The 27,285-nt window shown below is 44.6% G+C and overlaps 1 protein-coding gene and 2 long non-coding RNA genes across 6 annotated transcripts in view; 2 read left to right on the top strand and 1 right to left on the bottom strand.

Moving 5' to 3' along the window:
* Positions 1-27,285, top strand: part of NFIA (nuclear factor I A) — a 466,574-nt gene that overhangs the window by 29,613 nt on the left and 409,676 nt on the right. The gene's annotated exons all lie outside the window — the stretch shown is intronic.
* LOC122466793 overlaps positions 6,512-27,285 on the bottom strand; it is a 30,264-nt gene continuing 9,490 nt past the window's right edge. Inside the window, exons 2-3 of the long non-coding RNA XR_006292612.1 lie at positions 17,128-17,133; positions 6,512-6,524 (exon numbers count right to left, since the gene is read on the bottom strand). This is a non-coding gene — a long non-coding RNA (uncharacterized LOC122466793). The remainder of the gene's footprint in view (positions 6,525-17,127; positions 17,134-27,285) is intronic.
* LOC122466796 overlaps positions 16,768-27,285 on the top strand; it is a 60,526-nt gene continuing 50,008 nt past the window's right edge. Inside the window, exon 1 of the long non-coding RNA XR_006292615.1 lies at positions 16,768-16,892. This is a non-coding gene — a long non-coding RNA (uncharacterized LOC122466796). The remainder of the gene's footprint in view (positions 16,893-27,285) is intronic.

Raw genomic sequence — 27,285 nt, 5'->3', positions numbered from 1 at the left:
TGACCGTGACCAATGACAGGTGCCCCAAAGGGAATGAACAGACAGATTATCATCAAGTGATCCATGCCCTGTCACCCAATCCCAGCTTCTGGCAAACATTCCTGCTCATCCTGGCTAATAGCCATTGATGGACCTATCTTCCATAAATCTATCTAGCTCACTTTTGAACCCCGTTATAATATTGGCCTTCACAAAACCCTCTAGCAAGGAGTTCCAGAGGTTGACAGTGCATTGCGTGAAAAAATACTTTCTTGTGTTTGTTTTAAACCTGCTACCTATTAATTTCGTTTGGTGGCCCCTTGTTCTTGTATTATGAGAAGGAGTAAATAACACTTCCTTATTTACTTTCTCTATACCACTCATGATTTTATAGACCTCTATTATATCCCCCCTTAGTCGCCTCTTTTCTAAGCTGAAAAGTCCCAGTCTTATTAATCTCTCCTCATACGGAAGCCGTTCCATACCCCTAATCATTTTTGTTTCCCTTTTCTGAACCTTTTCCAACTCCAATATATCTTTTTTGAGATGGGGAGACCACATCTGCATGCAGTATTCAAGGTGTGGGCATACCAGGGATTTATACAGAGGCAATATGATATTTTCTGTCTTATTATCTATCCCTCTTGATGATTCCCAACATTCTGTTTGCTTTTTTGACTGCTGCTGCAAATTGGGTGGATGATTTCGGAGAACTATCCACAATGACTCCAAGATCTCTTTCTTGAGTGGTAACAGCTAATTTAGATCCCATCATTGTATATATATCGTTAAGATTATGCTTTCCAATGTGCATTACTTTGCATTTATCAACATTAAATTTAATTTGCCATTTTGTTGCCCAGTCACTCAGTTTTGTGAGATCCTTTTGTAGCTCTTTGCAGTCTGCCTGGGACTTAACTATCTTGAGTAGTTTTGTATCATCAGCAAATTTTGCCACCTCACTGTTTACCCCTTTTTCCAGATAGTTTATGAATATGTCAAATAGGACTGGGCCCAGTACAGATCCCTGGGGGACACCACTATTTACCTCTCTCCATTCTGAAAACTGACCATTTATTCCTACCCTTTGTTTCCTGTCTTTTAACCAGTTACCAATCCATGAGAGAACCTTCCCTCTTATCCCATGACTGCTTATTTTGCTTAAGAGCCTTTGGTGAGGGACCTTGTCAAAGGCTTTCTGAAAATCTAAATACACTGGATCTCCTTTGTCCACACGCTTGTTGACCCCCCTCAAAGAATTCTAGTAGATTGGTGGGGCATAATTTCCCTTTACAAAAACCATGTTGACTATTTCCCAACAAATTCTGTTCATCTATGTGTCTGACAATTTTGTTCTTTACGATAGTTTCAACCAGTTTGCCCGGTACTGAAGTGAGGCTTACTGGCCTGTAGTTGCCAGGGTCACCTCTGGAGCCCTTTTAAAAATTGGCATCACATTAGCTGTCCTCCAGTCATTTGGTACAGAAGCTGATTTAAATGATCGGTTACAGATGACAGTTAATAGTCCTGCAATTTCACATATGAGTTCCTTCAGAACTCTTGGGTGAACACCATCAGATCCTGGAGACTTATTACTGTTTAGTTTATCAATTTGTTCCAAAGGTGCTTTGTGTATGAGGAGGATATTCTAAAGTGACAGTGACGTTTAAATATTACTCTAAAACGCAAAAGCAAGTTTAATCTTAGAAAAATGTGAGAAGGAATATACTGGTCATCTGTGCTCTGCACTCATTTTCAGGCCCTTAACCCTTCTCTCTCTTCCGCACTAGGCACAGCCTTCTGTGCTTTCCCATCTGACTCCTCCCTTGGCACCCTCTACCAAGTAGCAGAAGCCCCCCTCACTCCTCTGAGTGGAGAATATCATATTCTTTCCACTTCACTTCACTAGGGGTCCCACCTCCTGGCTTAAAATTGTTCTTTTATTGCCTGATAGAATGGGTCAGGCACCAGCAGCAGTGTGAAGCTGATGCCAGGAGAGCAGGCTCAGGGGATTTATTTCAGGAGGGTTCATTGGGGGCTCAAGCCAGGCATGTGTTCCACCCCAGCAGTCAGACACTTTCCCTACCTGGCATAGTGGCCATCCGAAACCCTTGGCTATTCATTCGTGGTGATGTGCTTTTCCTTTACACAATGAATTGGGTGAGCTAGAGCCAGAGCTTTTTACTAGCCCAAACTCCTCTTAAAGGGCTTGGTTTTGTGGGTTTGTGTCTAATCTATACATCACTTCAGTGCAGATTGTGGTTTAATATATGCAGCCAAAGGTTGAATTCATACTGTGTTCTCATAGGTGAGACTCTGCTGGATTGTGCCAAGCAATATAGTCTGTACTTCCCCAGTTTATATATTAAACCTGCAATACACGAGTAGGAAATCTCTGATTACTTACGTGCAATGAAAAATAGCATTACAGTAGATGTATGTAGTTTCCCAAGGAAATGAGTTGTCTCTCCTTTGAAGGAACATTTAAAGTGGAAGAGATCATTGGAATCAAGGCCAGCTCCAGCGTTTTTGCCGCCCCAAGTGGCAAGAAAAACAAAACAAAAATCCTTGCCGCCGAACACAGAGGCGGAGTGATGGTGCGGCCACCAAATTGCCACCGGCGACCGAAGAAGAGTCATGTCCCCTCTGCCAAATTGCCGCCGAGCGCGAAACGCACCGTGACGGAGTGGCTGCCGAATTCCCGCCGCCGCCGCCGAGGGCACATTGCCGCCCCAGAGCCCGACCTCCTGCCGCCCCTTTACATTTGCCGCCCCAGGCATCTGCTTGGTTCGCTGATGCCTGGAGCCGGCCCTGATTGGAATACAGTAGTACCTCAGAGTTACGAACACCTCGGGAATGGAGATTGTTCAAGTTTACAACTGAACATTGACTTAATACAGCTTTGAAACTTTACTATGCAGAAGAAAAATGCTGCTTTTAACCATCTTAATTTAAATGACAAGCACAGAAACAGTTTCCTTACCATGTCAAATCTTTGTTTTAAACTTCCTCTTTATTTTTTTAGTAGTTTACATTTAACACAGTAGTGCACTGTTTTGTTTTGTTTTTGTCTCTGCAAATATCAGTGAGGTTCTCAAATCTGGTCATTAGTATGATATTATTAACTTTAAACTATTACTGAATCTGCAAATGACTTTAAGATTTTGGTTACATCAGGGTGCAAAATCTGCAGTGAAATATTTGCTCACTGTTATTAAAACAATTCGTGGTAAATGGGTGTTTTCCCACAATTGGGGGAAATGCTTAATAAGTAACCAGGTAGCAAATTTTGGAAGACAAAGGTGAGAATGAGGTGGGAATTATCGGCACTTTGCCATCACAGTGAGAGGCACTATATAAAAACCTTAGATTTTTATGTCTGTGAAAATAAATTGCTTCTTTGAATATTGCTATGCCTCAGTACTGCTGCTCTCTCCCATTTTCTCCTCTAGAGCGTCTCTTTGGAAGAGGGATCATCTTTTTGTTCTGTGTTTGTACGGCATGCTGGGATCCTGTTCACGACTGAGGCTCCTAGGAGCCATTGCAATGCAATTAATAATCCTAATAAAAATTCAGTCTAGAATATACATGTTTAAAGTATTCTCTCACTGATGAAAGAATTAGAATTGTTCACATTTAAAGAAGCAGGGTTTTTGTCTGTAAAGAAGAAAACCAATCCAATATACTTCTGGAAAAAACTTCTGACTTGAGAGCTCTTGTGGTGGGTATGTTTTGACCTGAAAAAATGAGTAGCATTATTAACCCTTAGAATGCTAGTGTTTTGCATGCTGCCAGCTAAAATAAGTGCTTTGGAGGAAATATATATAGACGTTGCATGAAAGGTCTCCAAACAGACTGTAGTAGGAACAGGCACAGATGGAAAATGTGTGTGTCAGAGTTGTAATTACAAGATGGATTTGAAGAGACCAGTTTAGTTTGATGTCATGGTGGTAAAAATAGTCCTGCCTCCACTGCAGCCCCTAACAGTGCCACCAGCAGTAAAGCTGTACCTGTTGGGAAATAGAGGTCCTAATTTTGAAAATTTAGACAAGGCCTGTAATGAGGTCTCTGACCTGAACTCGAGCTAATTGCCTTTCCAAAGAAAATTCTGTGAAGACATCTTTATTCCTTCTGGAAGACCTCTCTAATTTGAGAATTGTTTTTTAAAATGTTTTAGCAATCCTATTTAAACTAAAAAGAATGGTACAGTCAAATCCCTCTGTAAAGCACTTCTTCTTTCAGTGATAATTGAAGATGGGAAAGGGGGGGCTAGGAAGGACTGTCTCTTGGCTAAGGAAATAGTTTGGGACTCAGGTAATCTGGGTTCAGTTCCTGACTTTATCAGAAACTTCTTGTATGACCTTGGGGAAGTCCCTTAATCTCTCTGTACCTCATTTTCTGTGTCCATAATAATACAGCATAGGATGTTATGAAGGTAAATCCATGAACGCACAGCTGTTACAGTGATCTCGCCTTATAAATATGTACACAAATCTGCCTCGGTAGGGCCTTCAGCCTGTGTATCTGATGTTTGTTATATCTATATTGAGTATTAAACTGTGAGCTTCTTGGGGCAGGGACTATGTCTCCCTGTATATTTATAGAATACATAATATAGGTACTGTATATCAAATGAAATCTTGTGGGTACAGATCTCAACACCTTGTAAGATTTTCTGATGCTTAGCTTGAAGCCGTTTACAGTTTCAGGCAGAAAGAGGCTGAAAAGATTGTCCTTTGATACACACTGTTCTAAAATGAGATTATTCTGTAACAGGATTATCCCACAAGAAGATATAGACACTGATGACTTCATGCTATGATATGATGGTCTTAAAATAACTTCTTGCATTAAATCATTGCTGTTTTTTTACAGTAGCGACGTGAAGAGCAAGCTAGTTAGCAGACCAGCTTTTCAAATTTGAGAAAGCATGAGTTTGTGTGGATAAGTGTTCACCAGATCTGACAGGATCAATTTTCAAAATCCCTGTGTAATGATAGAACATTTCAGGGCTTCTTTTGTAATGGGTTGCTTGTATTTAATATGGCATGAGAGGTGAAATCACTTTCAATCCAGCACAGACTGCACTGTGGTATTGTGCTGTATAGTTTCAGCTACAGTGCCTGCAGTCAGTGCTGCAGTGATTGATGTTTCACTGAGATTGGTTGTGATCTTAGCGTTTATCAATGGACATCCCTGTAGAAAACACCAAAAAGATTCTCACACTCTGAGATGGGACATAAGAAACGCATCTGAAGTTTAATCTTGTAAATACTTTTCCCTTTGAAACTGTACTCCTTGTATATTCAGACTCTCTCAAATAATGGGATTTCATCCATCTTCAAGACTGCGTTGCACAAGATATTGATATCAGAGTGTAAGGTTACACAGAACGCATTGCCCTTTGGTACAGAGGCGGTGTCTTTATATGTATCTGGACAGCACCTAATAGACTGTAGGTGTTACAGTAATATAAATAATGAAAAACAGCCCTTTCCTTACTGCTGTAAATAAATATATACCGATGTCTTCAGAATACCAGGTTCAGCACATAGCTGCATCCTTCATCTGATCCATTTCTTAATGCCGCTGTCTTTCCATATTCAGTGTCCTCACAATGTTATCTTCTTACAGGTAATCTATTTTTGTCATAGTCCAGTATCATCAACTCTCCCAATACTTGGTGTTTCTCCTAAAGCTCCAGCTCCTAGAGTCCTGTGATTACATTAAATTCTTCTTTGTGCTCAGATTCCCCAGATCCCTTGCAACAGGTACTTCAGCCTGCTTGCAACTTGGGGGCAGAACCAGACTAGTCAATCGCTGGCAGCAGGGGAATACTCTGCCTCCTGAAGTTCCCTGCAGGTACTTGCCCACCTCCTGGGGGAAGAGCAGCCAATCAAGGCTGCTGCAGGAAACAAGCAAAGTTCTCCCTGTTTCCCACAGGAGCTGACACTATTATCACGGGAGGTGAGGTATTTCCAGGAGAGCCAAGAAATCATTATTACCATTTGTGACGGGGGCGCTCTACTCAAGGCTGGAGGGCGCCGCTTCCTAACCGTTCTGGGATTAGCTCTACCAGGCTGACGCCCCTTCTGGCGGTCGCACTCTGTCTCTTCCTCTTTCTGCAGAATCTGCCTCATTCCAGGAACTGTAGCCTCCTCTTTGTGACTTGGGCCTCCGGCCCGATCACTCCATTTTTTCCCCTTTCTAGAGGTGAGTCAAAGTCTCTTCTCGCCAGCAGTCTCAGGTAGTCTTCCTATTCACTGCCTCAGGTGCCATTCCCTCAGTGGCTTGTAGGAAAACCCAGGCTCGCTCTCTACTCTGTGTTCCAGCTCAGAGACCCTCTAGTCAGAAGCCAACATCTATTCCTTCCTGGACCTTGCTGCCTTTTTCTGAGCCTCTTCCATACCTTCTGGCTCCCACTCCTCTGGATTTGCCAGCCCAAACTCCCTCCTTCCAGGAAGTAATCGTAGGCTACCTGCCTTCTCCTAGTGAGTGACTGCAGACTACTTCTCTGCAGCCCCCTTCTGTTGCCAGATTCCTGGCTTTATAATTCCAGCTCAGCTTCTCCCCCAGCTGGGCTTCATCAGCCAGTTAGGCCTTAGCACTCCCTGGCTTTCCTTCAGGTGCAGACTATAGGTTAATTGGCGTAATTTACCCCTTCTGGCCTTGTGTGTGGGGCAGACATCCCATTACATCATTGTACAAGGCACTGGTGAGACCTCATCTGGAATAGTGTGTGCAATTCTGGTCTCCCATGTTTAAGAAAGGTGAATTCAGATTGGAACAGTTGCAGAGAAGGGCTGCTAGGATGATCAGAGGAATGGAGAACCTACCTTACAAGAGGAGACTTAAGGAGCTTGTCTTGTTTAGCCTAACAAAACAAAAGCTAAGGGGAGGTATGATCGCTCTCTATAAATACATCAGGGGGATAAACACCAGGGAGGGAGGGAAGTTATTTAAGTTAAGTGCAAATGCTGGCACAAGAACAAATGGATATGAACTGGCCATCAAGAAGTTTAGGCTTGAAATTAGATGAAGGGTTCTAACCATCAGAGGAGTGAAGTTCTGGAACAGCCTCCCAAGGGGAACAGTGGGGGCAAAAAACTTAACTTGTTTCAAGACTTAGCTTGATAAGTTTATGGAGGGGATGGTATGATGAGGTTGCCTACAATGCAATATGGCCCAACTGTGACTGCTGTTAGCAAATCTCTCCAATAGCCAGCGATGGGATGCTAGATCGGGAAGACTGAGTTACTACAGAGAATTCTTTCCCCATTGTCTGGCTGGTGGGTCTCACCCACATGCTCAGGGTCTAACTGATAGCCATGTTTGGGAGAGAAGAAGGAATTGTTCCCCAGGTCAAATTGGCAGAGACCCTGGAGCTTGGGGTGGGGTTTTTTTTTGTTTTTTTTTTTTTTTGGGGGGGGGGGGTTGTTTTGTTTTTTCTTTTTTGCCTTTCTCTGCAGCGTGGGGCATAGGTCACTTGCTGGTTTCAAGTAGAGTAAATGTGGATTCTCTGTAACTTTAAGTCTTTAAATCAAGATTTGAGGACTTCAGTAACTCAGCCAGAGGGTACAGTCCTATTACAGGAGTGGGTGGCTGAGATTCTGTGGCCTGCGATGTGCAGGAGGTCAGACTGGCGGTTCATGATTAAGGATACAATTTTGTCACAGAGGTCACAGATTCTGACCTCCATGCTTCCGCACCCACTGCAGTGGCAGAGCTGGAGTGGCAGCCAGCCCCCAGCAGTGGGGCTCAGACCATTAGTTCTCCCCCTCCCGCAGGGTTTTTTTAGTAAATATGGCTAATAGTAAACACAGAGAGGGGTGTGTGCTTCTGTGAATTTTTGTTTATGGCCCGCGACCTGTCCATGACTTTCACTAAAAATACGCATGACAAAATCTTAATCTTAATCATGATGGTCCCTTCTGGCCTTAAAGTCTATGAGGGGAGAGGGAGGAAGCAGAAAGAGCCCAACAGCTCAGGGTTTCTCCATTCCCTCTTTCCCTACCCCTCCTGTGAGCAGTCGGATGAAAGACTCTGCTTCTTTCACCTCCCCTCCTGCAAGAAGGGGCCTCCCTGCCATTCCCTCAGGCTTGGGAATGGGAGAGGAGGACCCCCGGGATACACAGGAGGAATAGAGGTGAGGCAGGGGTGGGGAAGGGCAGAGCTGAGGGGATCGGAGAGGCAGAATTGATGTGGGAGCAGAATTTATTATAGGACATCTTGTATCATTGCGTGTCTGGATCCCAGCTATATATTAAACACTCCAGTTTTAGCCATTCTGTGCACAGACTGGTGCTGCCTTTTCTTTCCTTCTTGGCAAATGTCTCTCAAATTCCTTACACCGTGTAACAGAGTAAAATTTCAAAAAGCAGCGCTCCCCCTACAGAGGAGATTAAGCTCCTGCTGACCTTTCATTTCAGAGTCAGTTGGTGAAATGTGGCTTTTGCTGCCATAATTAATTCTTTAAAGCAATGATTATAGACTGGATTTATTAAATGTCTGAATGGGGAAAATGCTTTCATTGATGTTTGTGCTATGTTGTAAATAATTTGATAGTCGCTGCCATGGAGTTTCATTTCTCTGGAGTACTTTATTTACACATCTTTCATTGCTCTTAGATTTCAGATACTGTGACTGGTATATTAATTTTATGCTTTGATTATTTCCCCCGTATGTGTCCTACAATACCTCTTATTCAGCCTTCTCTGATCAATAAAAGCTACAAACAATTTGCTTGTAGCTGCACATACAAAATCAGTAATAAAGTTCTTCACGTTTTTTAATTTTCCTCAGTGTTGCTGAATTTATTATGTCTTATTAACACAGTAGAATGGATCAGACAATGACCTGCTACAGCTAAAGGCACAGTGGATTTAGCATACAGCCCTGGTGCAGAAGGCCTCTGGAATTTAATACTAATTCTACAGGAGAGAGAATTCTTTAGCAGGGATATAATTCTCTGTTAAATTCTCTAGAATGGTTTTTAAATTCTGTAGAAATAGTAGGTTTCACATGGTTTCATCACTACCAAATCCCTCCTTAAAATCTGTGAGGTCAATTAGATCAGTGGTTCTCAAAGCCGGTCCGCCGCTTGTTCAGGGAAAGCCCCCTGGCGGGCCTGGCCGGTTTGTTTACCTGCCACGTCCACAGATTCAGCCGATCACGGCTCCCACTGGCCGCAGTTCACTGCTCTAGGCCAATGGGGGCTGCGGGAAGGGCGGCCAGCACGTCCCTCAGCCCGCGCCACTTTCTGCAGCCCCTATTGGCCTGGAGCAGTGAACCGCGGCCAGTAGGATCTGCAGTCGGCTTAACCTGTGGACACGGCAGGTAAACAAACCGGCCTGGCCCGCCAGGGGGCTTTCTCTGAACAAGCAGCGGACCAGCTTTGAGAACCACTGAACTAGATGATTATGATGGTCCCTTGTGGCCTAAAATCTGTGAAAATGCTATGGAAGCTAGATTGTCCCTAGCCGTTACTTGGCTGTTTAGAGGAAGGAGTAAGCACACTCCTCATCTTCCTGCTGCCTCATCCCTTCCCTCATAGAATCATAGAATACCAGAGTTGGAAGGGACCTCAGGAGGTCATCTAGTCCAACCCCCGACTCAAAGCAGGGCCAATCCCCAATTTTTGCCCCAGATCCCAAAATGGCCCCCTCAAGGATTGAACTCACAACCCTGGGTTTAGCAGGCCAATGCTCAAACCACTGAGCTATCCCTCCCTCTCTCCCTCCCTCTGCACAGCTTCCAGGCATCTTGGCTCAGGGCTGGGGTCAAGAACAGACTGAGGACCCAATTCTCCTGCACCAAGCTGATGAGTGGAAAGGGGCTGGATGGAGCCTTGGATCTAACCTTCCATGTGTAGCCGGAGAAGCTGAGCAGATGCGAGGGGGTAAGGGGCGTGTGCCGTAACTAGTGAAGGGCTGTAACAAACAACTCCAGACCAGAAGCAAGAGGGAACAGGAGAATTGTAACTCTAAGGGTATATCTTTGCTGCAGCTGGGAGTACAGTGACCAAGTGTCCAGTTTTTGACCGGAACACCGAGTCAAAAAGAGACCCTGGCGGCTCCGGTCAGCACAGCCGACCAGGCCATTAAAAGTCTGGTCGGCAGTGCTGCGGAGCCAAGGCAGGCTAGTCCTTACCTGTCCTGGCACTGCACTGCGCCCTGGAAGCGGCCAGCAGGTCCGGCTCCTAGGCAGTGGGGCCACAGGGCTCCGCGTGCTGCCCCCACCCGAGCACCGGCTCCGCACTCTCATTGGCCGGGAACCGCGGCCAATGGGACCTGGGGGGATGGTTCCTGCGGGCGAGAGCAGCGCGCAGAGCCTGCTGCCCCCCACACCACCACCACCACCTAGGTGCCGGACCTGCTGGCTACTTCCGGGACACAGCGTGGTGCCCCACGACAGGTAGGGACTAGCCTGCCTTGGCTCCACTGCACTGCCAACTGGGAACCATCTGAGGTAAGCCCATGCCCCAACCCCCTGCCCCATCTCTGTGACCCCCCCAAAACCTGGAGCCCCCTCCTGCACCTGAAACCCCTCATCCCCGGCCCCAGCCCAGAGCCCGCACCCCCTCCTGCACCGCAACCCCCACCCCTGAGCCCTGCCAAACCCAGAGTCCCCTCCTGCACCCCAGAGCCCGCGCGCCCAGCCCAGAGCCCTCACCACCCCCTCTACCTCAAGTCCCTACTCCAGCCTAGAGCCTCCTCCCACACCCTGAACCCCTCATCCCTGGCCCCACCCTGGATCCCTCAACCCTCCTGCACCCCAACCCCCTGCCTCAACCTGCAGGCCCCTCCCACACTCCAAATCCCTCAGACCCAGCCAGGAGCCCCCTCCTGTACCCCAGCCCCTCATCCCCACCCCCAGCCCAGAGCCCTCACCAACCCCTCCACCTCAACTCCCTACTCCAGCCTAGAGCCTCCTCCCACACCCTGAACCCCTCATTCCCAGCCCCACCCTGGAGCCCTCACCCCCTCCTGCACCCCAACCCCCTGCCCCACCTGGAGCCCCCTCCCACACCCTGAACCCCTCGTTTCTGGCCCCACCCCAGAGCCCTCACCCTCATTTAGAGCCCTCACCCTCTCCCACACCCCAACCCCCTGCCCCAGCCCAGTGAAAGTGAGTGAGGGTGGGGGAGAGCGAGCCACCGAGGGAGGGGGAATGTAGTGAACAGGGGCCGGGGTCTCGGGGAAGGGGCAGAGACTCAGGGAAGGGGCAGGGCTAGGGTGTTCGGTTTTGTGAAATTAGAAAGTTGGCAACCCTAGCTGGGAGCATGCTTCCCAGCTGGGGTAGACAGAAGTGCTAGCTCTGCTCGAGCTAGCCCACTAAAAATAGCAGTGTAGCTTTGGATAATGTGGGCAGCAGTTCAGGCTAGCCTCATGAGTACAAACCTGCTGGGACCCCCCGGTACATCCTCTGGTAGCTAACCCAAACCGCCACCCATGCTACTCCCAGCTACACTGCTATTTTAGTGCACTAGCTTGAGCAGAGTTAGCGTGTGTGTGTCTACACCTAAACTGGAAAGCACTCTCCCAGTAGCAAGTGTAGACATACTCCAGGGCACAGTTCCTTATGAGGGCTCCTCTTGGGACAGTGTAGCTACATGGTGCCCCATAGAGTCATAGAATATCAGGGTTGGAAGGGACCTCAGGAGGTCATCTAGTCCAACCCCCTGCTTAAAGCAGGACCAATCCCCAGTTTTTGCCCCAGATCCCTAAATGGCCCCCTCAAGGATTGAACTCACAACCCTGGGTTTACCAGGCCAATGCTCAAACCACTGAGCTATCCCTCCCCCCAAAAACCCTGGGTTTAGCAGGCCAGTGCTCAACCCACTGAGCTACCTGTGCCCCATATTCAAGGCATTAAGCTCAGTCTAAATCCTAGCCCTAAGGGTATTTCATAAATAGGTCAAATCAATACATGTTTGGCTTCTCCTGCTGAAAAAAAATTGTTCATATTATTTTCCATAAACCGTGACCTAAATTTTGCTCTCTTTTATTTACAAAAGCAGCATCAAGCAATTGACTTGAATGAGACTTTGTCATATGAGTAAAGGAAACAGGATTTGGCCCCACGACAATTCTAAAATATCCCAGGATTTGTTCCGCTTGCAGCCCTCAAAAAATGTTCACAAATATTTGCTCATATTCCTTGTTTTTCACTCTTTAAAATGTTGTTTGAGCTCTTCTTTAAAAAAAAAAAATCTCTTTCCACACTTAGAGGCCATTTTAAATTCACACCCGTAGAGCATTAAAACAACACTATAGGTCTGATTTAAAACTAACAAAAATCAGGAAGCTCGGTTTTAATGCCCTGGTCTCTGAACAGTAGGTGATCTTAGAGACAGCATTAGTGTTAACACAGAATTTCCTCTCTCTTGTTGGTTCCTGGTCCAGACTTTCCAAAGTCTATTTCTGTTAAAGTGGAAATAAACTTTCAATGTAAGGGTATGAGACCTGACATGACAGGAGTCATTATATATATAAGATTTATCATACAAAGTGAAAGTTTTGGCTGGATAAGGCTTAATAATGCCAAACATTCTTGTCTGCCAGTAAATAGATATTTTGTCATCGGATAGATGTCTGCCTAGCAAATATACATTTTTTTCATGTAAGTGACGGTGTTTGGGAAGAGTGGGAATTGAATCCAGCAGCTCTCACACTAAAAGCATGGCTTACTGCTTGAGTTTAAGAACTAATTCCCACAGCTCACAACAGTAGTATATTCATTAACAACTTATGTACACCCGCCACTAGAGGAGACAGACATCCACAATCTTCTTGTGTGGGTTATGTCATAACATGGCCTGCTTCCCAAGGTCTGTGAGAGTGAGGGATCGTTTTCCAGGAGAGGTTGTAGATCGTTGGTGATGTGCTGGAGAGATTTTAGCTGGGGGCTGTACGTGATGGCCAGTGGTGTTCTGTTATTTTCCTTGTTGGGCCTGTCCTGTAGTAGGTGACTTCTGGGTACCCGTCTCGCTCTGTCAATCTGTTTCCTCACTTCTCGAGGTAGGTATTTTAGTTTTAAGAATGCTTGATGAAGAACTTGTAGGTGTTTGTCTCTGTCTGAGAGATTGGAGCAAATGCAGTTGTATCTTAGGGCTTGGTTGTAGACAATGGATCATGTGATGTGTCCTGGATGGAAGCTGGAGGCATGTAGGTAAGAGTAGCGGTCAGTAGGTTTGTGGTATATGGTGATGTTTATGTGACCATCACTTATTTGCACTGTAGTGTCCAGGAAATGGATCTCTTGTATGAACTGGTCCAGGCTGAGGTTGTTGTTGGGGTGGAAATTGTTGAAATCCAGGTGGAATTCTTCAAGGGCTTCTTTTTCATGGGTCCATATGATGAAGATGTCATCAATGTAGCGCAAGTAGAGGAGGGGTGCTAGGGGACAAGAGCTGAGGAAGCATTGTTCTAAGTCAGCCATAAAAATGTTGGCATACTGTGGGGCCATGCAGGTACCCATAGCAGGGCCTCTGACTTGAACATATAAGTTGTCGCCAAATCTGAAATGGTTGTGGGTGAGGACAAAGTTACAAAGCTCAACCACCAGGTGTGCTGAGGCCTCATCAGGGATAATGTTCCTGACAGCTTGTAGTCCATCCTCCTGTGGAATATTGGTGTAAAGAGCTTCTACATCCATGGTGGCCAGGATGGTGTTTTCAGGAAGATCACCAATGCATTGTAATTTCCTCAGGAAGTGTCTCGAAGATAGCTCACTCTCAAAGACCTTGGAAGCAGGCCAGTCCTCGCTTACAGACAGCCCCCCAAACTGAAGCAAATACTCACCAGCGACTACACACCACACCACAGCAACACTAATCCAAGAACCAGTCCCTGTAACAAACCCTGTTGCCTACTCTGTCCCCATATCTACTTTAGCAACACCATCATAGGACCCAACCACATCAGCCACACCATCAGGGGCTTTTCACCTACACATCTACTAATGTGATATATGCCATCATGTGCCAGCAGTGCCCCTCTGCCATGTACATTGGCCAAAGCGGACTGTCTCTACGTAAAAGAATAAATGGACACGAATCAGACATCAGGAATGGTAACATACAAAAGCCAGTGGGAGAACACTTCAGTCTCCCTGGAAATTCAATAACAGATTTAAAAGTAGCCATCCTTCAACAAAAAAACTTCAAAAACAGACTTCAGAGAGAAACTGCAGAGCTACACTTCATTTGCAAACTTAACACCATTAATTTGGGCTTGAATAGGGACTGGGAGTGGCTGGCTCACGACAAAAGCAATTTTCCCTCTCTTGGTATTGACACCTCTTCATCAATTATTGGGAGTGGACCACATCCACCCTGACTGAATTGGCCTTGTCATCACTGGTTCTCCACTTCTAAGGTAACTCCCTTCTCTTCATGTCCCAGTATATATATGCCTGTATCTGTAATTTTCACTCCATACATCTAAAGAATTGGGTTTTTACCCACAAAAGCTTATGCCCAAATAAATCTGTTAGTTTAAGGTGCCACTGGACTCCTTGTTGTTTTTGTGGGTACAGACTAACACAGCTACCTCTCTGATACTAAAGGCCATGTGGCTTTTAGCTCATGCAGTAGAGGCTCATACATTTAGCTCCCAAGGTCCCAGGTTTGATCCTGCCTGCCAATAACTGGAGTCTGTCGGTGTTAAAAGTGGGGGCTCGTCTGGGATGTCAACTGGGAAGTCTCTGAAGTTCAGAACGTGCTTTCTTAGCTAGGGGAAGTATGTAACCCACCCACCTCCTGGGTGTGGTGTTCTGCCCCTTCTTGTGGCACCGAGGTCACTTAGAGATTAATGAGTCTGCTACAGCCTTAGCTAAGGGCCATGTGGCTTTTAGCTCATGCAGTAGAGGCTCATACATTTAGCTGCCAGAGGTCCCAGGTTCGATCCCACCCACCGACAACCAGGGTCTGCCAGTCTTAAATACACACACACACAACATTGTGACTAATGTCAGCATCAGAGTCGAAGTCATAGTCATCTTCTGTCGAGTCTTTTTCATCCATTTCTTTTAGCCAATTACAGACCCAGAACAAATGTAATTTCCAAAGAGAACAGGATCTCTGGCAAGGTAAAGGAATGCGGAAGGAATGCAGAATGCTCTAGTGGGCTGAGAGACAGAAACTCTTAAAATCAAATCCCAACTCAGAAAAAGACTTGTTGTGCAACCTTGGGCACAGATTCTGGCCCAACTCCTGTGGAAGTCAGTGTGAGTTTTTCTATTGACTTTGTAACCCTTCTGCCAGGTGGTGTCGGCAACAAGGGCCAGGGTCCAATATCTAGGGGTTTCTCTTAATGAGACAAAAAAGAACCAGCTTGAGCCCCCACCCACTAATTTGGGAAGACCAAACTCAACCCTGGGTGCCTCTAAGGCCATGTCTACACTTACTGGTAGATTGGCACTGCTCCGATTGATGCAGTGGTGTCGATTTAGCGGGTCTAGTGAAGACACACTAAATCAATCGCAGAGCACTCTACCATTGACTTCGGCACTCTAGCTCCCTGAGAAGTGTAAGGTAAGTCGGTGGGAGAGCGTCTCCCGTTGACACGGCGCTGTGTAGACACTGCATTAACTCAACCTAAGCTACATCAGCTTCAGTTACGTTATTCACATAATTGAAGTAGCATAGCTTAGGTCGACTTACCGCGGTAGTGTAGACCAGCCCTAAGAGGCAATACTTCCCCACTCGTGAGCTGTGTATACACTGATTCTGTGTATAGCAAAAGGAAAATTTTTGTTAAAAGGGAAAGGGCACCCAGCATTAATTTGGGAAAACACCACAACTGTGATTTGAAACCATATAATCGTAAGCAAACTCCCACCCCACAGTACGTTGGACAGTGTCCTTGGCCTCAATTTCCCACCTTGTGGTGTGAAAGTCCAATGAACAAATATCATTTTAACATGCCATTCCCCTTTCCCGCCACTCCTCCCCCCTCACATTTGGTTGTCCTCGGTCAGCGAGGACCCAGAGTTCAGAGGTGTGTTCACATGGGTTCACCTCCTTCTCCTTGAAAGGGGATGGAGTGTTGAGCCAGGCCTCTGCTGCTGCGGCCATTTCAGCAAATGGCTTGTGGCTGCTGCTGCTGCTCCTTGCCGCCGCTGCTGTTTTTTCTGCTGTTGCTGGCTGCTTAAGAACATAAGAACGGCCACACTGGGTCAAATGAATGGTCCATCTAACCCAGTGTCCTGTCTTCTGACAGGGGCCAGTGCCAGGTGCTTCAGAGGGAATTAACAGAACATGGCAATTAGCAAGTGATCCATCCCCTGTTGTCCACTCCCAGCTTCTGTCAATCAGAGGCTTAGGACACCCAGAGCATGGGGTGGCATTCCTGACCCTCTTGGCAAATAGCCATTGATGGACCTATCCTCCATGAACTTATCTAGTTTTTTTTTTAACCCCATTATAGTGTTGGCCTTCACAACATCCCCTGGCAATACGTTCCACAGGCTGACTGCGTTGTGTGTAGTAGTACTTCCTTTTTGTGTGTTTTAAACTTTCTGCCTATTAATTTCAGTGGGTGACCCTTGGTTCATGTGTTATGTGAAGGAGTAAATAACAATTACTTTCTCCACACCGGTCATGATTTTATAGACTTTTGTATATCCCCGTGTAGCGGGGTGGTCACCCGCTCCGGCCCGGAAGGGGTTAAAACAGCCCTGGGGAGCCAATAGGCTTGGCTGATTGGAGAAGCAACCACAGCTGGGGCCACACCCCAGGCAGGCTGCAGCTGGCCCTATAAAAGGGCTGCTGGACAGGAGCAGAGTGAGTCTCTCTTCAGCCTTGGAGGGAGACTGACTTGGCTGCCTGGGAGCTCAGGGACTGGAGCAGTACTGGGGAGCTCAGGCCTGGCAACCTCCCAGGCTGTGGCCTGGTAGAAAGGCCAAAGCAGGTACTGGGCTGCAGGGAAAGGCAGCAGGTCCAAACCCTGCTTGCCAGTGATGAGTGGATTACAGACTGCAGTCTGCCCCAGTGTGTGGGGGCTAGATGATGACTGGCAGTTGCCACTGAGGCAGGGTAGGGATAGAGGATTGGGGGTTCCCTGTGGAGGAGAGACCCAGAGACTGTGGGGGTACTGCAGAGGGCAGAACCCTGAGGTAAGGGGCACTGGGGTCTGGGAGGGACACAGGGGCCTGAGGCAAGTGGGACATCGCCCAGCAGAGGGCACTCCAGAGCTGGAGAGCTAATTCCCAGGATGACCAACAGGAGGCGCTGTGCCGGTGAGTCTTGCCTTGCTACACCCCCTAGCTCTCTGTTTTCAAGTTGAAAAGTTCCAGTCTCTTTAATCTCTCCTCACATGGATGCTGTTCCATGCCCCTAATAACTTTTGTTGCCCTTTTCTGTACCTTCTCCAATTCTAACACATCCTTTTCTGAGATGGGGCAACCAGAACTGCACACAGTATTCAAGGTGTAGGCATACCATGGATTTATATAGTAGCATTATGATATTTTCTGTCTTATCTATCCCTTTCCTAATGGTTCTTAGCATTCTGTAAGCTTTTTTTGACTGCTGCTGCACACTGAGTGGATGTTTCAGAGAACTATCCACAATGACTCCAAGATCTCTTTCTTGAGTGGTAACAGCTAATTTAGACCCCATCATTTTGTATGTATAATTGGGATTATGTTTTCCATTGTGTATTACTTTGCATTTATCAATGTTGAATTTCATCTGCCATTTTCTTGCCCAGTCAGTGTTGCGAGATCTCTTTGTAACTCTTCACAGTTTGCTTTGGACTTAGCTTACTGCCCCTGTTATCTCTCCTGCTGCTCACTGCCCCCAATCTCTCTGCCTCTGTTCAGCTCAGTTGTTATCTCTGCTGCTGGTTGTTGCTCAGTGCTGCTTCTGCAATGCCACATTCTGAGGTTCCACCACTTTGCCCAGGTCTTGGTGATTCTAGTGCTTAGTGATTCACGGGGAACCTTATTGCTAGTGTAGCTTCTACGTTGTCTTTCCCTGCAACACTGTCCCCACATCTAAGTTCTAAGGCTTAGCTTTGAGATGGCTCATTGGTGACTTCAGCTCTAGCAATCACGGTCCAATTAGCTTGCCTTTAAACACTAGAGAAGTGAGAGTCAAGTGGTGTCTAGGACTTTTTTTTTAAGCAGGGTATGCCAGCAAGTAGGAACACCTGTCCCCACCCCCTCTGACTTCCACTGGGATTTGGCATCACTTCCCCCTTTTTAGCAAGTGAGGTTCAATTTAGGATGACTCCCTTGATCAGGGCATGCTAAGAACAGTTCTGCTACCCTTTACTCATGCAATAAGGGTAACATTTCATTACCCTGCATTCAAATTTAAAATTTTTATTAAAGCTAATGTTAAACAATTATATAGTACACAGGTTAAGAAAAGGGTGTCTGTTGTACATCTGGGCATAGTGCTTAGATTATCCACAAATACAAAGTTTGATTTAAAAATCATAAGATACATATAGTACATAATCAGCAATAACCCAAATTTAGGTGACTAAATTTAACAATACAGTTTAGATATTTGCATCCAAGTATTCGGGTACATCACTCAAGAAAAGTTGTACAGAGTTGGTTGTGGAAAGCAAAATATATCAATGAGTGAACATTGTCCCTACTCAAATGAATTGTAACCCAAAACCAGCCAAAATTGATCACTTTGGCAAAGCAGCTCTGTCTGAACACCTAGGCAGAGTAGCTGAGACTATGCAAATATGGTCTGCTCCTGAAGTCTCTTCCCCCAATTTGTCACCGGATATCAGAGGAAACTTCATTCAGACCCTGCTTACAACTTCAATGGGAGATGCAACAGGCCCTTAAACCTCTGTCTCCATTGTGTCATCTGTGAAATGGGAATAATACTTAAGTACTTTCACATGTTGTGAAGATTAATCAAGGTGTATAAAATGTTTTGAAGTGTAAACTATTAGCTTCCTCTTTTATTATGGCCTTAATAAGCACCAGTGTCTACTTTAATGTGTTGTAAGTTTAGGCCCAGAAACTTACAAAATGTATAGTAATTATCTTTTCATACCCTGCTATAAAGATAAATGCTTTATCCTTCAAGTCAGGATTTAGCAATATTTCAACAACATGCACTACATTGAAGGGTTTCCTTGCTATAGTCCAGAACATCCCAGGAGCATTAGAGATGGGCAAACTGATTCAGGTTAAATAAGATCCAACAGCAGAGCTAAAAAGTTAGCCTGAAACTAATTGAAATTTGAAAAAGTTTAATCTTCTGACATTGTAAGTTCTTTGGGATAGAAACTGTCTCTCTATGCATTTGGACAGCATGCAGAGCTACAGTAATGCAAATAACACTAATTACCTTTTCCAGACCATTAGATTTTGGTGTCCTGTAACTTTGCATTTTTATGTTTACGCTAGACGTAAAGGCAGAAATGCTGCAATATGGAATATACTCTAGTCAGGCACAGGTTATTAGGCTCAATACAGGACTAATAAAATGCTCAGGGCGGTTTTATGTACAGGATGTCAGACCAGCTGATCTAATGGGTCTTTTCTGGACTTAAAATCTATGAATCCAAGAAAATATAATGAAGATGCTGTGGACTGACGTTGAGGATAGTTTTTTCCTGCTCAACCAGAAGCAGAAAGTGCTGGAAATCTTGCAAGACATTGTGGTTTTGTGAGGTTCCAGCCCAGTTTTTGATCCCCATACAGCAGACATGATACTTTTAAACTTCTTTTGACCTTTATGTAGGCATGTCAAGCACCTCTAGTTTTTGCCCCTAAATTAACAAAAGAAATCTAGAGTCCTCAGTTGCACGCATGTGCTGATGGCTGTAAGGGAAGGCAAAGTTTGCCCCGTACAGAGCAAATCTTGACTTAGTACTGAGTAATGGAGTGACTGTGGAATGTGCATGGGAGCTCACAAACAATAATAATCATAATCTAATCACATGTCTAAGATGAAAGTGAGACCAAAAAGGGAGATGAATGAACATGTAGACTTCCGGTAAAGCATACATTCGAGGACTGCCAGCAGTGGTGGGTGAAATACAGCACAGAAGAAATAGAGACAACAGAAGGTGCTCAATGAAGAATGACTGCATCCACCAAGGATAGGCATGCCCCGCTGCTCTCGCAATAAATACACATAGAGGAATGATAAACAAGGTGATGCAAAAGTGCATCACGGGTAAGGAAAAGGCTTCAAGGTGGGTGTCTTAAGAGGTCAGACAAAGAAATGGGGAACTGGATAGATTATAGGGGGAAAAGCGAGTCTCAGAGTGCTAACAAAAGCAAAGGCTGAGAATTGGCTGAAGATTGCACACATACCATTCTAATGAATGGTAGGAATTTTAAACACCTTTATGGTATACTAGTGGGAACAGAAGCTGTTTATTAGCCATTGTGGTGGATACTGTTAAACGTGTAAGCTGAAATAAGTTTTTGTCATCTTTGAAGAAATACCATTAAGCTGTTCCTGAGAGAACTCCCCAGCTCAGCCATGTAGCTACAGTCACAGAATATCTGACTCCAACAATGACAAAACATTGTTTTCTTTCTTCAGTCTGGGTCTCTGCTTTATTGTTTTAAATGAATGTATAAAGATCTCCAAACCTGTGACAGCCACCTAAGTGCAACCGTAGGAAATATGGGCTGACCCTTAACCATAGAGAGCTGTGGAAGGAACTACTCATAAGGAGATCCAGCAAAAAATATTTGCCTGTTAAATTTTTGCAAGTAACTGAACTGGAGAGAGAAGGGAAAGAGAAGAGGCCATGGGCTGAAGTTGAAGCAATTCAGCCTGAATTTTCTGTGCACAAAATAGAATTAAGATGGGCCAAGGAGGTGATATTTGGATGTGGTTTAGTCTAGAATTCAGAGTTCAGTTTTTTGTATGAATCAAACATAAGCCCAGGCTTATATTTGGTGCTGCCAAACTCCTACAAGCTGTTCTTATGAAATATCAGCAGACAATCATAGAAGTCCTGTGAGACCCACTGAAAGGTTTCCACTAGTTTGAGCTGCAGCCAGAGTAGATTTTAAAAATGGGGTCCCTTTCAGTTGGATTCAAAACCAGATCCAAACAGATACTGGGATTTGAATCCAAAAACCCTCTTCACAAATTAATGAGGTTTAGCACTGATATTCTAGATTGGATACCCTCTTCCCCCCCCCCCTTTTTTTCAATTGGAATATGAAACAAGTTCACAACTAGTGGTGAGGGAACCTCAAAACATACAGAATTTCTGTTCAAGTCAATAAGCAACTAGTAATTAAGGTACATAAATTTATCTAGATCCCTCTCTTTTAGAAATCTGGTTTCATCTAAGCTAGACAGAGCACAAAGGTAGCTTTCTCTAATGGTATTTCTGCTTCTGGGCAAAACCAGCAAAGCTGAGGCATGAGGGAAAGTAATTGGGTGCATGTGCGCGCACATACAGGAAAGGGAGTGGGTGGGAAGGGGATAGGTTCAGTTTGAAATATGGTTTTGTCTTGGTTCTTATTTTATACAACCCCATTTACAATGTCAGAAGCTGGCAGGAAGTACAAGTGAATATGGTTAGACGAAATGTCCACTGGAGATGGATAAATCTTTGAAAAAGTAGGGAGTGTGGCACTTAAGACACTAAGGGTGTTTTTGAGGTAAAGATGATGAGGGATCATGTGGACTGGTTTGTTTGTTTCTTGATCTGAAAAGCTCCAATCTTATTGGACTATATAATTCCCACCTCACCGTCACGTGCATTTATGGTGAGGCACGAGGGTCTGTTCCTGCAATCCTTACTCGTGTGAGTACTCCCAGTGCAGTCAATGGGGCTACTTCCATGTGTAAAGATTGCAGTTTTGGGCACATGATCAGAAAAGTTGTAGATCAGTCCCTTGGCAGGAGGAAGCTTCGTGGTGTCTGAGAGGTCATTGTTTTCCACTTTGGGCCTGAATTTAAGAGAAGCCTCTTGGTCCATTGCCTCCCAGACACCAATGCCCTGTTTTACTTGATTTCCTGTGTGTGCTGAAGCATCCAACTACCAGACTATTTCTCAAACATTCATGACTTATTTATGTGTCCATTCAGATGCCTGCCTTGCATCTTTCACACTGTTTGGAACATTCTTTCCCCTGTAATCATTCCCTCTGTGATAATGCTAGCTTTAAAGCAGTGGTAGTGAAACCTCTGATCCTATTCAAGGTAACTATGCTTCCACACAGAGTAGTGACACTTGGAGTTTTGAAATTATCACTTGCTTAATAAGTTACATCCTTCATTCTTGGATGGAATCCATGGCAAACAGAATGTGATAAAAGTTAAAACTAATGAGCGTCTTCAAGAAAGGATAGGGAGCTTCTGTTATTTCATTTAGTCGTAAGAATTTAACTTCTGGCACTTCCATCACATCTCCAAATGGTAACTAAAGGTTGTTACTTTTTCAGATTGTGCTGTGTAGCACATTTCATCAATTAAAATGCACCCTCAGTGTAAAATCACAACAGGGCCAGGCATGAAGGATGCTATCATGTGATTTTTTTTTTTTTTTAAAGGATACTTTTGTTTCGAGTTGCTGAGATCTGTTGTATAGCAGATTTGTGCTAAAGATAACATAGCATTACAAATATCCACTAAATGAATGCAACATGTTCATCTTAGAGCCACGATGCAATTTACATTGCAAGTAGAAATATCTGTTTCAGGTACCTTAATTATGTTTATAATGGTGATTTTGAACTTTTTTGTCCTAAAAGGAAATAAATTCCTCATTGCTGTGGATTTTGTACAGTGACAACACCATATATAATGGTCAACAGGCACTATACCAATGAGGCTTGAATGTAGTTTCAAGACCTTGACATGGATGTCTAGGATTGTGCCACAGAATATACAGTAGTTAGAGCAGGGGACTGATGGTGAGGACAGCTGGGTTCTATCTCCAGCTCTGCTACTGACTTCATAAGTGTCCTCTGGTAAGTAATTTAACCCTGAGTGCTGCTCCCAACTCAGACACTGACTTGCTGTGTTATCTTGGGCAATTCACTTGCCCGATCTGTGTCTTTTCCCCATCTATAAAATGGGATAATAATGCCTTGAGATCCTCCAACTGTATAAGTGCAATGCATTATTTTCATTCTTGTTGCAATTTTTATTACAGTGGCATCTTCACTACATGTCATTTCCTCTTCTCAGCTCTGCATTTGTCATGAGAGCATGAGAACGGTAATGTCAGAGACTGTTCCATGTATCTCTGGTAGCCCTTTCATTTTTCTTTTATGCTTTGTATCTTTCTTTGTATAGGGGACGGTGAGTGGAATTGCTAATGGATCAAAATAGTAAAACACAATACAGTGTGGTAAAGTTAATAAACTTCCTGAAAAAAAATTCATTCTGGTGACAAAAATTCAACGATTAGCGATGACGCTGCCTTAGATATTTGTACTAATGTTTTTAAATTAAGGGCCAGGCCGTCAGCTGGTATAAACCAGGATAGCTCCATTCACCCACTCGTGCATCTTTATATGGATACTGTATACAGAGAGGTCACTTGCACAGAAATGATTAGGTGATGACAATCTTTCATAGTGTTTAAGTACAGTAATATATCTCACATAACATGCCACTGGATAAGCTTTGTATATTTCTGTTACAATTTATAGTGAGTGACAAACTTGCAGTCTGGGCCTGAAGAAAATGAGCAACAGTATAGCAAAATACCTTACACGCAGTGAAGAAAACTTTACCCTTTGTGAAACTGAGTTAGACTGGCCAAAGCAAGAGACCTAATAATCTAAGTCAGACGTGGACATGTGCCATGAGTTTAGGCAATCCCAGTCCATTTACAAGAATATGTCTAAATCAGGCCTGCCTTGGCATAGACTGAGCTGTCTCATCTTTAAGTGACATCAGGACCAAAAGCACTGAGAATAGAAAGGGTTCCCCAGCACCATCAGGAACTCTGCTGCAGTAGATGTAAGGGGACTGTTGCCTCCTTACTAACATTCAGTGGGGGTGTTTTAGTTGCTAACTCCCAGTACTAAAAAGGGGGAAGGGTCGATGGGGAATCAGGACCCTGAGACTGACAGCCCCCAGGAACAATGGGGAGAGGCCAGTTCTCCAGGTCAGCCTGAATGACAGGGTGGGCAGGCTTATCAGGGAGTCAGGAGGCCAGGGAGGTCCCATCCTCCCTGTGAGCTGGAATTGACTGGGTCAAACAGAGTGGGGCTGAGCTAAGGAGAAAGCAGGGGCCCAAGCTAAGCTGGGGGGCAGGGCTGTGCCGGGACCAGAAAAGCCACCCAGAGAGAGCAGACCCTGTCCTGGGAGCAAAGCTGCAGCCCCTAAGACAGAGGCACAGCCCAGAGAGCAGACTTGCCCTGGGAAGAAAGCTGCAGCAACCAGAGCCAGAGGGGCCAGCAAAGCAGGCCACAAAGCAGGTCAGTGCTGGGAGCAGAGTCACGGGAGCAGCCTGCAGAGCAGACCTGTCCTGGGAGCAGAGCTGTAGCAACCAGAGCCAGCAAAGCAGCCCAGGGAGCTGGAGGCAGAGCAGCAGCAGTGCTGAGACAGATTGGCGGAGCTGGAGCAGTCCAGAGCTGGGTGCGGTGAGCAGCTGGGGAGAGCGAGGGGGACCCTGGGCAGCAGGCCCAGCACAGGGAGACGCCTCAGCCAAGAGGCTCTGCAAGCCAGGCTTGGATCATAACCATGACAGGGCGGGGGTGACACTGGGGAAAAAGGGTCCTACCACTTAGAGCCTGAGAGCATGTGGCCACCACCAGAGCAAGTGTCCAACCCACAGCATCCCTGCAGCACAGCCAGGGCCTGAGAAGGAGGCCTGGGACTTACAAGGAATAGACTGAACTGCCCTGACATTCCAGAGACACTGTTTGTGATGTTCCCTGCCACAGAGCTGGGTGATGTGTTTCCTTTAACCTTTCCCATTTTTCCTTATTCTTTTTAAAAATAATTGATTAAATAACTTGCATTTGCTTTAAATTGTATGTAATGATCAGTGGGTCAGAGAAGTGCCCAGTGCAGAGAGAGTACCCCAGAGTGGGGACACCCTAGCCCCTGTCCTAGGTGACTGCAGCAGGGTTGGGGGTCGAGCCCCCCAGAAATCCTGGACCCAGCCTTGTTGGGATTACAAGGATTCTGCTAGACAGGAGAGTGGAAGCGGAGCCCTCAAGGGTAGGGGGACCACTGGGTAAAGGAAGTGGGAGCAAGGACTCAGATCCTTTTGCTAGAGCACTTCACCGGGGTAGTGCAGAAGCCAGGAAAGTTCCCCACAATAACAGGACTATTCCCCCACTTACAAAGAGCAAAGATAAAACGTTCAAATCCCATGACATTCACACCCCAAAGATTTCTTAGCAGTGCTTTGAAAACAAATTGAGTAATGCTCTGTTTTCCCACTGTATTTAAAGATGCTGAACTTTGGCTCATTTTCTTTTTATACCAGATAAACAGCATCATAATAATCTTTGCTTATTGATCACTCTGTAGCTAAGTGCTTCAACTGGTTACATGACCACAAACCTTACTAATCTAGATGAAATTTCTCATAGAGGGCTGAGCTACACCTGTTTACCTGGCCTTCAATTTCTATTTCAGAGAAGTCTGGGACAGAGTCCGATATTAATGTTGGTTCCACAATGTGTTTTCATTTCTGGTGAACACTCCTCCCCAGAGCAACTTGGGAGCAATTCCAAGGCTGATTTATAAAGAGGTGCATGAATTTTGCAGAGGGAACAGTTTCACATAAAACCACAGATCGTGACTTTATTACAAGGTAATAAATAAACAAACATAGGTCAAATAAACATAGGTTTCCCACGGTTTAATCTCTGAATCTATAAGTAAGGTTTGGATTGATACAGGTTCATGCCAGTTCTCCAGAACCAGGCCCAGGCTCTGATGTAGTAACGTAATTGACTGCAAGGGACATGGAAATGTTTCTGTTAGAATTAGGACTGTTCAATGTTTAAAAAATCTCAATCGTGAGATTAAAAAAATAGTTGTGATTAATTTCATTTTTAATCACATTGTTAAACAATAATAGAATACCAATTTAAATGTATTATATTTTTGGTAGGCTGTCAAATGGTTAAAAATCACAATTAATTAAATGAGTGCAATCTCTTTAACGTGAAACTTCAACTTACAAATGTAGAATTATTTTTTTACATAACTCCACTCAAACAAAACAATGTAAAACTTTATAGCCTACAAGTCAAAGCATGAAGAGGTATATGAATGTTTAACACATCTGGCACGTAAATACCTTGCAACGCTGGCTACAACAGTGCCATGTGAATGGCTGGTCTCACTTTCAGGTGACATTGTACATAAAAAGCAGGCAGAATTATCTCCTATAAATGAAAACAAACTTGTTTGTCCTAGCAATTGGCTGAACAAGAAGTAGGACTGAGTGGACTTGTATGAGGTGAATTGAAAAATACTATTTTTTTTGTTTAACTTTTTTACACTGCAAATATTTATAATCAAAAATAGTAATATAAAGTGAACACTGTATATTTTGTATTGTGTTGTAATTGAAATCAATATATTTGAAAATGTAGAACATCCAAAAATATTTATAATTTAAATTGGCATTCTGTTTAACAGTGCAATTAAAACTGCAATTAATTGTGACTATTTTTTAAATCTAGCTAATTTGTTTTGCGTCACTCAGTTAATGCATGCGATTAATTGACAGTCCTAGTTAAAATACAAAGGTCAAAGAGAACAGATCCTGAATGTTTCTGAGGCTTTCTCTGTACCAGTGTTAATTTCAGTCTGAATCATTGCTAGAGTACCTCCCTGATTCAGCCACAAAACCATAAATTGCTCTCATTTTCACAAGTTTGCAACAAAGTTAAATTATATTGTTTGCTTTGAATATTTGTCAAATAGCTGTTCTTTCTGTGCAATGCTGTGTTCACAGACAAACAGCAAAATTATACTGTTGGTCAAATTAGTGACTATCCGTTTATGCAGTGTAATATTTGTGAAGGTTAAACTGGTAGCTGTTGTACAACTCTAATCAGTACCTATTCAGCTAGTCAAAAGCCTTTCATTCTAATCCAAAGCTGGCATTGAGCTGACACTTCATGGTATTGAAATACCAATCCATAGTCACATGGGCCCAGATTTTGAAAGGTATTTAGGCATTGCTCTGCTTAGTAACACCTAAGTCTCATTTTCAAAAATGATTTAGCACTTATGAGCCTAAGTTCCACTGACCTTCAAAACCCTTTGAAAATCTGGGCCAGGGAGTCTTTCCATGATATCAGTAGGCTTTGGATAAGGCCTGCAGATTACAGGGGTGATAAAGCTATACATACTAGCAAATAACT

Source organism: Chelonia mydas, chromosome 8 (genome assembly GCF_015237465.2).
Source record: "Chelonia mydas isolate rCheMyd1 chromosome 8, rCheMyd1.pri.v2, whole genome shotgun sequence".
In the NCBI taxonomy this organism is placed as follows: domain Eukaryota; kingdom Metazoa; phylum Chordata; order Testudines; family Cheloniidae; genus Chelonia; species Chelonia mydas.
This window is presented reverse-complemented; position numbering and strand designations above follow the sequence as displayed.